Below are 14,068 nucleotides of genomic sequence, written 5' to 3'. Positions count from 1 at the left end.
CGCTTGCTGCAGCTCCACTTATATTTACCTTGCCTTACCTCTTAAGGTTAAATAGTCTTGATCGCGAGGGTGTGAGATTGCTGACTCCCTGTGGCTCACAGATTACTATTAAACCAGATGCAGGGCCTGATGATTCCACTCCAGGTGACGCGCTTGAGCTCAAGTGGGAGTTCGACGAGGACTCTCAGTGATACTATGTTTCTTTTCCTGATGATCAGTAGTGGTGCCCAGTTGGGGTGATCGGGACCTTGTCGCACGTTGGGTTATCTTTTATTTTGGCGCCGTGGTCAGGCCATGAGTGTTTGAATGTTGTAATGCTATTTATGTACTTTGATTAACGTGGCGAGTGTAAGTCAACTATGTTATCTCCCCTTTATTATTTATATTACATGGGATGTTGTGATGGTTGCCTAACTGGCGACATTGCTTGACACGGAAGGATCCGGTGGAAGAGCATGACCTGGACTATGTTGACAAGCTTGAGCTTCTTGCTTGCCATATTCCTGATACATTTCTGGAGTCCGTCCAGCTCCACCGATGAACCCCAGGATAGGCCCTTCTCTTTCCAGGAGGTGAGCCGCGTGGGGATTCCGGATCAAAACTCGGGGGCCACCACCCAATTGGTGTCACGCGGCTCAGTGATGTAGAACCACGCCGATTGCCATCCCTTTATGGTCTCCACGAAGGAGCCTTCGAGCCATATAACATTGGGCATCTTGCCCACCATGGCTCCGCCGCATTCCGCTTGTTGACCTCCCACCACCTTCGGTTTGATATTGAAGGTCTTCAGCCACAGGCCGAAGTGGGGCCGGATGCGGAGGAAAGCCTCACACACGACGATGAATGCCGAAATGTTGAGGATGAAGTTTGGGGCCAGATCATGAAAGTCCAGCCCGTAGTAGAACATGAGACCGCGGACGAATGGATGAAGGGGAAACCCCAGTCCGCGGAGGAAGTGGTGGAGGAAAACTACCCTCTCATGAGGTTCCGGGGTAGGGACGATCTGCCCCGCAGCGGGCAGCCGATGCGCGATATTCGCTGCTAAGTATCCGGCTCCATGCAGCTTTTTGATGTGTCCCTCCGTGACGGAGGAAGCCATCCACTTGCCTCCCGCTCCAGACATGTTTGGAGAAGGTTGAGGAGAAGGATGTGGACTTGGGCGTTGGAGCTCGAGTGCGCGAGAATGGATGAGCAAGGAGGAAGAAGGCGTGGGTAGGAAAAGGTAAAACCTTATCCCTTTGTAAGGGCGGACGAAACTATGCGCCCCCACTAGCCTAGTAAAACTCGCTTATCCCCCAAGCGCCGTAATTGATGGCGCGGTTGGGTTGCCCATGCCTGTATTGATGAGAATCCCGTAATAAGGGGGACACGATCTCTGCTTTGACAAGATGTGTCAAGAAACCACCTCGCGTTATGTACGGGGCTGGTTAAAGAAAAACGGTTCGAATAATTGCCGAGCCATGGCATGATGTCATGTTGCCAAAACGTGTCAGCAGATTAGATTTGTGGAAATATTATTCTCTCTATAGTGGTACGTGGAACTTATTTTGCAGGGTCGGACACTATCCTTCCATTCAAACTCTTCTGTGGTGTATCCGGAGGAGGAACCCGCCTTGCAATGCCGAAGACAACACTGCACGCTGGACTCATCGTCATTGAAGCCTGGTTCAGGGGCTACTGAGGGAGTCCTAGATTATGGGGTCTCCGGACAGCCGGACTATATCCTTTGGCCACACTGTTGGACTATGAATATACAAGATTGAAGACTTCGTCTCGTGTCTGGATGGGACTCTACTTGGCGTGGAAGGCAAGCTAGGCAGTGCGGATATGGATATCTCCTCCTTTGTAACCGACCTTGTGTAACCCTAACCCCCTCCGATGTCTATATAAACCGGAGGGTTTTAGTCCGTAGGACAACAGACAATCATACCATAGGCTAGCTTCTATGGTTTAGCCTCTCCGATCTCGTGGTAGATCAACTCTTGTAATACTCATATCATCAAGAATAAATCGAGCAGGACGTAGGGTTTTACCTCCATCAAGAGGGCCCGAACCTGGGTAAAACATCGTGTCCCCTGCCTCCTATTACCATCCGCCTTAGACGCACAGTTCGGGACCCCCTACCCGAGATCCGCCGGTTTTGACACCGACACCTATAATCTACAATCTACTAACCTAAAATATGCAACTAAATCAACTAACCTAAAGCAACTAAATCTACTAACCTAAAGAAACTAAATCAACTAACCTAAAGCAACTAAATCAACTAACCTAAAGCAACTAAATCTACTAACCTAAAGCAACTAAATCAACTAACCTAAAGCAAGAAAAAAAGAAAGAAAATAAAGGGAAGAACCTCACTAGGGGGCGGAGCAGCGACGGGCGGCGGGGGCGGCTGGACGAAGAGGCACCGGGCAGTGGGGGCGGAGCGGCGACAGGCGCCGGGGCGGCGGGCGGCCTTGGGGGTCGGGGCGATGGGGGTTGGGGGCGGTGGGGGTCAACGGCGGTGGGGGTCAGCGGCGGGGGCGGCTCGGGCACGGGGACAGCAGGTCAGGGGAGAGAGACCGAGGGGAGAGAGAGGGGTGGGGTGCAGGCGCTGACCTTTTTTGTTAGGTCAAAGCTCTTTGTGGTCTGCTAGCAGACAACAAAGAGCCTAGGTAGTGGGATGGGGATGGGGGGGACGTCAGTTAGGTTGGCCACTTTCTTTGTCGTATGCCATTAGGTCATTCTCGTTAGTGGGCCACCCACCCTCTTTGCCGTCTGCTAGCAGACGGCAAAGAGCAGGCTGACGGCAAACATGATCTTTGCTGTCAGCTCATTCTCTGTTGTTCGTTTTCTGTAAGCTGATGGCAAAGACCTTCTTTTCCATCAGCTAGCTGACGGCAAAGAGCTGGCTGACGGCAAAGATCCTGATTCCAGTAGTGTCCAAGGACAAGTTCTTCGAGAGGGTCATCAACCCGTACTTGTCGGAGGTGATGAAGCACCCTCAAGCCATTGAGATGCGTGAGGGGTGCTCCACATCCATGATGTTCAGGGGCCCAAGAGCACGGGGAGCGTGGAGGCAAGGCTTGAGGCGGTCGAACAAGACATATTCAAGTGCCAAGGGATGGTGGAGCGTGGACTCAGCGCCAATCACTCCATGATCACAGAATTCACCCGTGATCACGTGGTGGATGGCCGGTCTATGAAGGACATCGTCTTACCTCAACAAGCACATTAATTTTCTGCACAGCCAAGTCTATGATCTCCAAAATCAAGTCTTTGAATATGAGGCAAGATTTAAAGGTATGAGTTTAGCTGCCAGTTGCAGGACCCGGGAGACTCGTGCATACACTCTTGATGGTGAGCTCCTACCCTGGATGCCTGGGGACAAACTTATTACGTCTACACCACCACCATCATCTTCCCCACCAAAGGAGACTTGAGTACACGGGTATGGGCACTCCCCTTGGCCTGTGCCAAGCTTGGGGGAGATGCCACGGTATCGTATCACCATCACTTTTATTGCCTCTACCTTTCTTAGTTCGATCTTTAGTTATCTCATGAATTAGTTGAATAAAAGTTTAGCATGGTCTATTTTCGAGTCTTAGTTTCGTAATCTATCTATATATGTAATCGAGTGAGAATTATATAATAAAGCTTATTAGTTTTAGTTTTGCTTCTTTACTTTTATGCTTCAAACAAAAGAAAAGAAAATAATGAAAAAGATCATATGCTAATCTTATTAATGTAGGGTAGAACCCTAATCGCCCAATCTTTCACGAAAGGAGCGGATCCCGCGATGAACACGAAGAACACGAAGATGGAAACAAGGGGAAAGACACGAGAGGAACATGAGAAACCAACAAATATGATCACACATGCGCTAAATCCATGAACACAAAGGAAGATACAAGATCCAAACTCAACAACGGATGATACAAGAGGTAACCGGTCTTCTCCGTGAGGAGGTCTTGAATCCACGGGGGGATCTTCCCTTAGAAAGGGGGCTTAAATCCAAAGGGATCTTCTCCGTAGAGGCCGCGGTCTCTCTCGTGGAGTAGATCCGATATGGATGAGCGTAGCTCTATCTCTCAAATGAGCTATCACAACGCTAACCCTGGAAAGAAGGTGGAGGAGGTCTATTTATAGTCTAGTGGGCGAAGGGGTAAGTGAGGGGGCGAAACAGGTACATGGGCCTCGGCCCGGAGGCATGCACACAGGCAAGGCCAGATAATCCGGATGGGGGTCCGGATGATCCGGACGTCGTCCGGATGATCCGAGTCCTCATACGGATGATCCGGCTTCACCGAGTGGATTCTGCAAGGTTCGGCCGTCGCGGTGTATGGATTACCCGGATGATCCGGGGGTCGGCCCGGATGATCCGGCTCGGCGTCCGGATGTCCGGCTCCAGCTCAGCAGCCGGTCCGTCTTCTTCTCCTTTCTTTCGTCTTCTCTTCCACGCTTCCCTCGCGGATGGTGTAGACGTACACTTGCGCTCGCACTCCTCCTCGACATCCGTGATGTTCCGACAATACCTATGCATGCACGTGGAGGGAGTGTCAAGTAGTATACCATCCTCGAGAGGGTCAAGTGAGCACGTGTAAAGGAGATGATTCACCTTTGTGTATGTGAAGTAGATGTCGCACGTGTCACTTGCCAAATGGTCTCTTGACATGGTGATGTTCGTAGGATGCTCCGCATCATCCCCTCCCCCTTGGGAAAGATCCGACCTCGGATCAAAATCCAAATCACCATGGGAAAGAGATGGCATCGCCGTGTAGGAGTGGACGCTCACCAAGTACTTGTCATCTTGAAGCGCGAAATGGGCACTTTCCAATGCCGCACCATCTAGTGATTCCTTCAAAAGGAGCAAGAACAACAAACACTTGGAAAAACAAATGTGGTTAGCGTTAGTGCAAAACCAAGCATTCAAGAGGTGATTCACCCAACAAGTGTCGTCATCAAGCATAGCATATGGTGTGACAACAGATTGTGACATGGCATGTAAGCACATAAATTGAACATAATGAAGGTCATCATGGAAACAAGCATGTAAATGTGAGGTAGAGATGCGAATATGTTTGACAAGAGAATAGGCATCTACCTCAAGTTCATAGCAAGCATGCATAAAGCTCTCAACAAACGGCCTATGGTAAGCATAGGAAGCATTCACAACACCAAATAAAATGAAGTGTCTAAACACATGAGTCAAGTGCAAGACAATCCAAGCATAACGTGCATAGGGTGTAGTAAAGATACTATGGCACTCAACACAATAGAAAGAGCAATTGTTCATCATGTGTGAGGCAATCAAGGCAAGCATGTAGAAATCATTGGGACATGACATATGTGAAGAAATGACATTGTTGCAACCAAACATGTGAGAGGAGCAAGTAATCCAGAATTGGATGCAACACACAAGGCATATATATCGTGAGGCATGGAAATGTTGAAATGGCAAGCAAGATCTCTAACATGTGCGCAATCAAGTAGTCCAAGATGAACAAGTCTCATGGGGAAAGCAACACAAGTAGTATGATCCATAATATCCATGCTCAAGAAAGATGTCACCTTGAAGGCGTGTCCTTGTTCATTCTTTACAATACTGAAACACAAGCAAGTGTGATGTAGAATCGTCGTGGTAGAAGGTGGTTCGCTCTCAAGAGCTCGGATTGTCAACTCATGTGACGTGGAAGTTGACACGAAGTCCAAGTATCCTACACATGCACACAACAAAAGAAAGAATGTATGCGCATGGTAGATAAACACATCATCCATCATGATGGTTCTCTTCTCTTGCACATAACCATTAGAAGCACAAGTGCGTGAAGAATATGATGGAACAACGGCAATATTCATGGCACGAGGTATATGGTGCAAAGAGGTAAGACAAGCATGCTTCACAAGAAATATGTCAAAATCTCCACATATATGTGAGAATGCTATGGGGGCAATCTCATTAGTAAGATTAAAATCATTGTTGCACTCAATACATGGCAAATCATCTAGCAAGAAGCAATAACAATCATGTGCAAAGCATGTAGATGGTTGTCATCAACCGCATGAAGTAAGCAAGTATGAATCATTGGTGATGCAACATAAGCAAGCATAGTAATCAAGTCGTGCAAGCTAGTAGTGCAAAGATGCAACATACTAGAGGAAATCATGGCAATCATGTCATGTGAGCAAATACTAGGCATAGACAATGCACATGACATATCGGAAGCACGAACACAAAGCAAGATCATAGTATTATCATAGGCATGGGGCACAAAGTAAACATGGCAATAACAAGTGATATCTCCACCAAGCTTGCAAATACACATACAAGTATGAGAATCAATCATCATGTGTAATGCGAAGCATGGGTCACAAATGCATGGCAAAGGCATAGGAATAAGCATATCATTCAAAGTGAACATGGCAAGATGGGCATAGAGTGATATATAATGGACAATAACCCATAACCATGTGAGAGCTATGTATAAGAAATGCGCGAAGACTTCGCGTGAAGAGACCGGTGGGAAGGACAATCCATGGTATCCCAAGGCATCATTGCTCTCTAGAGCTCGTTTTGTCAACTCGTGGGATTGCGAGGTTGACAAGAATTCGTGGGTACCTACACAAAAGAGACACAAACGAAAGAGATTGTGTGTGTGGTAAATGTACACATCATCCATCATGATGTGTATGTGCACGTGTGAGTTAGCACAAGATAAGCATCGCTCAAAGAAATTTGATGCATGGTATAGGAACATGTCATCCATCATGGAATAATAGTTGTTATGTATAACACGATGGGGATGCAAATTGAGCATACAATTATATGGCACATCAATAGCATGTTTATTCATGGGAAGCATATGGTGCACACAAGTATTGGGATCATGCAATGGGTGGGAGTGATCACAATCTCCTAAAATGTATGAGGAAACTATGGGGGTCTCCTCATGAGCAATGTTGGAAACATCATATGGAGAAAATGGACAACATCCAAAACAATGCATATCCGAAGCTAGGTGGTTATGGCATGGCATATGAGGTAAATGATGCAAAGGTAGCATGTCAATATCATCACAAGAGAAACAAATGCCAATAACCATAGGCTTGTCATCTATGCCATAACTGCAAATTGGGTTAATCTTAATGGCATATACATAGTCACTATGAAGAGATTACAAATATGACATGTGGTCGATCTCATGCATAGCATATGACAAGTCAAGCGGATTGGCAAACATGATGTGACCGAGAGAATTATCACAAGAATCATATGCAACATGGCATCACAACTAATAGACTCCACATGGCAATCATCATACTCATCATAAATGGGTAAATCATCGCATGGGGAAGTCACACTAGCATGAAGCATGGAAATAGCTTGATCAACATCATGCAAGCAATCAATGTCATGATAGTCCACTAGTGGGACAAGAGCATCACCTTCACCTATGTTACCTTTGTCATTCCACTCACGTGGTGTAGGTGAGGTGGGTAAGACCGAATGGTGGTCAAGATCATCATTGTGATGGAACCATGTGGGGGTGTATCATATTCCACCATGGCCATCGTCTTGTCCAAAGGTAGGACGAAGTCGTCGAGAATTGGCGCGTCATCATATAAGGGACCTAGCACCAAATGAGAAGACACAATAGAGGTAGAGGTCAAGTCGTTAGTGTTGAAAGTGGCCTCACATGACCTATCAACTATCTCACTCTCTCTATGTGGTGGTTCACTCACTCCCACAAAATAGGTGCGCTCAAACTCACATATGGTGGAGTCACTCATCTCACACAAGAGGTTGGGGTTGTGTCTCTCCTCACATGGGAATTGTGTAAACACATCATATATGGGGCCAGTGGTGAAGTCACTCTCACTCTCAATATGGTGGCAAAAGTCACTCAAGTCATCATACGTCGCCATGGTCGAAGGGAGATTCCCATGCTCAACCATCTCATCGCCATCGTCGTGGATGAAGGCCGAAGATGGCACATCATCATTCTCGCCTCCTAAGATGGAAGCATCATCCTTGCTCATCACCATGTTGCTCGCCTCCAAAGCTTGGTCCTTGATGGTGTCCGTAGTCGTAGTCGTCGCCGCGCCATCTTGAAAAAGAGTCGAAGTAGACTCGGCATCGTCAATGCCACAAAGAGGGATGGCGGTGAAGTCGACCTTGTGAGCATCGTCTTGGAGCTCGTCGGGCTTGGACATCATGGCGGTACTAGCCTCATGCTCGTTCTCATGGAGCTTGGTCGTCGTGAAGTGAGCTTGGGGTGGAGAAGCTTTGGCCTTCATGAGTTCTTTTTCCGCCTTGAGAGCACCAATGTAGTTGTCGTCGAGGGACTTGTAGTTCTCGAGGAAGATCGTCTTGGAGATGTCGTTGTGCAATCCCATCATGAAGTGGAACTTCATCGAAATGGGGTCGTCCATGCCGGCTCGTCGCAGGGCAGTCTTCATCTCCTTGAAGTACGCATCGATGGACTTGGGTCCTTGGGTGGTGTTCTCCAATTGGCGTAGAAGTTGTTCCGTGTAGGTTGGAGGCACAAACTCTCGCCGCAAAGCTCTCTTCTTCTTGGGCCAACTCATGTCGTAGGTCTTCGAAGGTGCGTGAAGCCACCATGTGGACGCGTAGTCATGGAAGTTCCTTGTGGCGCACTTCACTTGATCTTCGGGAGGAACTTGATGTAGCTTGAGGTAGTCATCCATTAGGCGCTCCCACTCGAGATACTCCTCGGGTTCTTGAGTCCCATAGAAAGGAATCTTGTGGTCGGTGTCGAGGTCGTAGTAGCTCGTGGAAGTCGCGGACGTGAGCTTGGGGAGCTTCTCTGAGGTGCTTGTGGGCGAAGATGTCGTATGTCCGTAGGCGAAGATGCGTTGAAGTCGCTTGGCGAAGATGCCATGGGGGATGGTGAAGTCGTTGAGTGGTTGTTGGTGTTGAGCTCTTGACCTTCACGTTCGTGGTGGCGATGGTGTTGATGCCAATGTGACCTTGCCGGAGATGGTAGCTCAGAGGCATGTGATCTTGAGCATCTTCTCGAAGATGAGGAAGACCGCTTGTAGGACTTGATGAGGGCTTTGATCTCCTCCATTTGAGCTTGCATCTTGGCATCGGTGGAGTTGTTCACGGCATCGAACACGTCGCTGTTGTTTTAGACCGAAGATGAAATGCCTTCCCTATCCATCACAAGACTCGAGCAAATATGAGTGGGAGAAAAGGAAGAACGAATACCAAATGTACCTTGACTGAAGTTGAAAGTGGATCAATGATCACTCCAATGTGGACAAGGAAATAGCACAATTGGTACCAATTCTTGTTGGTTTCTCACACCTACACAAGTAAGGCTTATGGTGGAGCTCGGTAAGGATAGTGGCACAAAAATTTAATGCAAAATGTTAGCAAGAGTCAATAATGTTGAAAAAGACTCACAAATTCGCAAGTGTAACAAGTAGACCAATAGCAATGAATGGCACAAGGAAACGCACACACAGATAGATAAATGGGGTCGTGCAACAAAGGATGAGCACAAAATGTGGAATCCACGGAAAACGCTCGTGTTGCACAACTCAAGAGAGACGCTAGCACGATTGCTCTATAGGCGGATACGACACTTGTGCACAACCTATGATATGCAAAATGTATCGACTTTCTATCCCAAGTATGCTATGTATGTATGACTCCCGGTGTTATGATCCAAGATGATCTTATATGCAATGTGGTATGATGCTATGGCACTTGCTTACAAGCTTCTTTGCTTTTTCTCTTTTGCTTAAAAGCTTTGTTCTTTTTTTTGTATGGCCACTTTGCGAAATGCACAAACCAAGATACCAATTGTGTATATGCAGGAACAATCTTGTGACACAAGGGATGATATGATGATACCAATATGATATGGTATGTATGCAATGGAAGGGTGGATCACTAATGTGCACAAGTAACATTGCCGGCAATACTCAAATGGCTAGTCTCGATAGGCAAGTGACGCAAAATGGGCTAGGGGTTATCAATGCAATTGCAAGGGGAATATACAATGGTGTCGTCGAGGTTACCATCTGTGGTGATGATGAGAGGCGGTGTTGTCGATGTTGACCCGTTCCTAATTAGCCGAAACACCTTAGGAAACAGAAAAAACACAACTCAAAATCTCAAGGACAAAAGTCAAATGGTGGTAGCGGAAAGCGGTGGTGTTGCACTAGGCAATGCGGAAGTGCAGGTTATGGTGGTGGACTATACACGGTGTCGCAGTTGAAAGCACGGTCCCTAAGTAGCCGAAACACCTTAGGAGACACAACTCACAACACAAACAAAATTGGGTTAAGTTGAGGTGGAGGGAGTGTATAGTGGTCAAGCCTATGCGGAAGTGGTTGTGGTGGTTGATGAAGAAGTGATCGTCCCTAAGTAGCCAAGGAGACTCAAATCACTCCTGAAGCAACCACTAGTGTGATGGGGAACAAAATTGGTTAGGTTGCGGAAGGCTATGGTGGTGTAGCGGATGATGTGGTGGAAGCCCTAGGCAAATATGCCAAAGTTCCAAACATTTGATGGAGTCAAATGGTGTTGAAACCTATGTATATGGATGGGGGATGTCAATAGCTACTCAACGAGCTAAAGAACGTGAAAATCAGACTCCGGGTGTGAAAGTTATGGCCGAAACAAAATTTCAACCAAGTCAGTGTCAGGGTTAGCCGGACATACGGGAATAGGTCCGGATGATCCGGGTTCGTCAACCGGATTTCTGCCGTGTGGGGCGTCCGGACATCCGGGAGATGGTCCAGCTGATCCAGGTGGATCCGGATGATCCGGGAGCACTTCTGGATGATCCTGGCAGGTCAAACTGCTCGGGATTTTCTCTCGGGGACGAATATTTGGGCGGAAATGGGGGATTTTCGGGGGAAAATTGAGGAGATTTCGTGTATGGAAGGTGGGGAAACTTGGGGAGATGCTAGATCCACTCGAAACATGGCAAATCCATGGATCAAAATCAGCAAAACATCATCATACCAACAAATCACCAAAAAAATTGGGGCTATTTTTGGTGGGGATTTTTGAATTTAGGACGAAATCAAGCAAAAGAAGGCTAGAAAAAGAGGGGTAGGGGCTCCAAATTCATGATCAACCTTGCTCTGATCCAAGATGATGTAGGGTAGAACCCTAATCGCCCGATCTTTCACGAAAGGAGCGGATCCCGCGATGAACACGAAGAACACGAGGATGGAAACAAGGGGAAAGACACGAGAGGAACACGAGAAACCAACAAATATGATCACACATGCGCTAAATCCATGAACACAAAGGAAGATACAAGATCCAAACTCAACAACGGATGATACAAGAGGTAACCGGTCTTCTCCGTGAGGAGGTCTTGAATCCACGGGGGGATCTTCCCTTAGAAAGGGGGCTTAAATCCAAAGGGATCTTCTCCGTAGAGGCCGCGGTCTCTCTCGTGGAGTAGATCCGATATGGATGAGCGTAGCTCTATCTCTCAAATGAGCTATCACAACTCTAACCCTAGAAAGGAGGTGGAGGAGGTCTATTTATAGTCTAGTGGGTGAAGGGGTAAGTGAGGGGGCGAAACAGGTACATGGGCCTCGTCCCGGAGGCATGCACGCAGGCAAGGCCGGATGATCCGAATGGGGGTCCGGATGATCCGGGCGTCGTCCGGATGATCCGGGTCCTCGTCCGGATGATCCGGCTTCACCGAGTGGATTCTGCAAGGTTCGTCTGTCGCGGTGTATGGATTACCCGGATGATCCGGGGGTCAGCCCGGATGATCCGGCTGAGCCCGGATGATCCGGCTCGGTGTCCGGATGTCCGGCTCCAGCTCAGCAGCCGCTCCGTCTTCTTCTCCTTTCTTCCGTCTTCTCTTCCACGCTTCCCTCGCGGATGGTGTAGACGTACACTTGCGCTCGCACTCCTCCTCGACATCCGTGATGTTCCGACAATACCTATGCATGCACACGGAGGGAGTGTCAAGTAGTATACCATCCTCGAGAGGGTCAAGTGAGAACGTGTAAAGGAGATGATTCACCTTTGTGTATGTGAAGTGGATGTCGCACGTGTCGCTTGCCAAATGGTCTCTTGACATGGTGATGTCCGTAGGATGCTCCACATCACTTATGTTAAGTAATGACATCACATAAGGAAAAGTACAAGTGGTAAAATTTATTGAAAGTTGACAAACATAGCATTGGTCAATGATGAAACTCATGAAATAATTAATAAGGGAACAGAAGATTCACACTATCTTGGACATCTTTTATGATTGTGAGCCTCCATCAAATATTATATGCCAAAATTGTTAACGTTGGACAAGGAAGACAACATAATGATTTATGTTTATTCATATTCACATAGAAGTTATATTGTCATAAATCCTTCAATATGTGGTGCTTGCTAAATATCTTTGCTAGCCAAAAATCCGCACTAAGTAGAGATACTACTTGTTCATACAAAAACCTTAAATCCAAACTCATGTTTTGAGAGTCCACCATACCTACCTATGGATTGAGTAAGATCCTTCAAGTAAGTTGTCATTGGTGCAAAAGGCAATAAAAATTGCTTCTAAATGTGTTTGATCATTTAGTGTAAGAGAAAATTGAGCGGTGTACGAACTTGTGATGGCAAGGTAATAAAAGTGACGGACTGCATAATAAAGGTTGCTATCATAAGGGGCAATTTAACGTGATGTTCTTTTGCATTAAGAGATTGTGCATAGAAACCAAAAAGCGCATGACAACCTCTGCTTCCCTCTGTGAAGGGGCTATCTTTTACTTTATGTATTTATTTTTCATGCAAGAGTCAAACTATTCTTCCCCATTCCTTTTTATTTTCTCTTTTTGCAAGCATCATATGGTGGGGAAAGATCTGGGCAAAACTGTAATGATGAGTGTCAGCAATCATAGGTGATCCAACACATTTAGAAGCAATTTTTATTATTGTTGGATATGAGTGAGCATGAGTTATTATTGCTGACATCCCCCTTGAAGTGAATAAGTTGGGAGGCAAAACTATAAGCCCTATCTTTCTATGTGTCCGGTTGAAACTTTTTGCTCATGTGTATGCAATGAGTGTTGGCAATCATAGAAGATTAAATGATGGTTGAGTATCTGAACTTGCCAAAATGCTCCGATACGAGACCTGTCGGTGTCAAAACCGGCGGATCTCGGGTAGGGGGTCCCGAACTATGCGTCTAAGGCGGATGGTAACAGGAGGCAGGGGACACGATGTTTTACCCAGGTTCGGGCCCTCTTGATGGAGGTAAAACCCTACGTCCTGCTTGATTTATTCTTGATGATATGGGTATTACAAGAGTTTATCTACCACGAGATCGGAGAAGCTAAACCCTAGAAGCTAGCCTATGGTATGATTGTATGTTGTCCTACGGACTAAAACCCTCCGGTTTATATAGACACTGGAGGGGGCTAGGGTTACACAAGGTCGGTTACAAAGGAGGAGATATCCATATCCGTACTGCCTAGCTTGCCTTCCACGCCAAGTAGAGTCCCATCCGGACACGAGACGAAGTCTTCAATCTTGTATCTTCATAGTCTAACAATCTGGCAAAAGGATATAGTCCGGCTATCCGGAGACCCCCTAATCCAGGACTCCCTTAGTAGCCCCTGAACCAGGCTTCAATGACGATGAGTCCGGCGCGCAGTATTGTCTTCGGCATTGCAAGGCGGGTTCCTCCTCCGAATACATCACGGAAGAATTCGAATACAAGGATAGTGTCCGACCCTGCAAAATAAGTTCCACATACCACCGTAGAGAGAATAATATTTCCACAAATCTAATCTGCTGACACGTTTTGGCAACATGACATTATGCCATGGCCCGGTAATTATTCGAACCATTTCCTTTAACTAGCCCCGCACATAACGCGAGGCAGTTTCTTGACATGTCTTGTCAAAGCAGAGATCGTGTTCCCCTTATTACGGGATTCCCATCAATACGGACGTAGGTAACCCGACCACACCATCGATTATGGCGCTTGGGGGATAAGCGAGTTTTACCAGGCTAGTGGGGGCGCACAGTTTCGGCCGCCCTTATAAAGGGATAAGGTTTAACCTTTCTCTACCCACGCCT

The sequence above is a fragment of the Triticum urartu genome, chromosome 5 (assembly GCF_003073215.2).
Source record: "Triticum urartu cultivar G1812 chromosome 5, Tu2.1, whole genome shotgun sequence".
NCBI lineage: Eukaryota > Viridiplantae > Streptophyta > Magnoliopsida > Poales > Poaceae > Triticum > Triticum urartu.
This window is presented reverse-complemented; position numbering follows the sequence as displayed.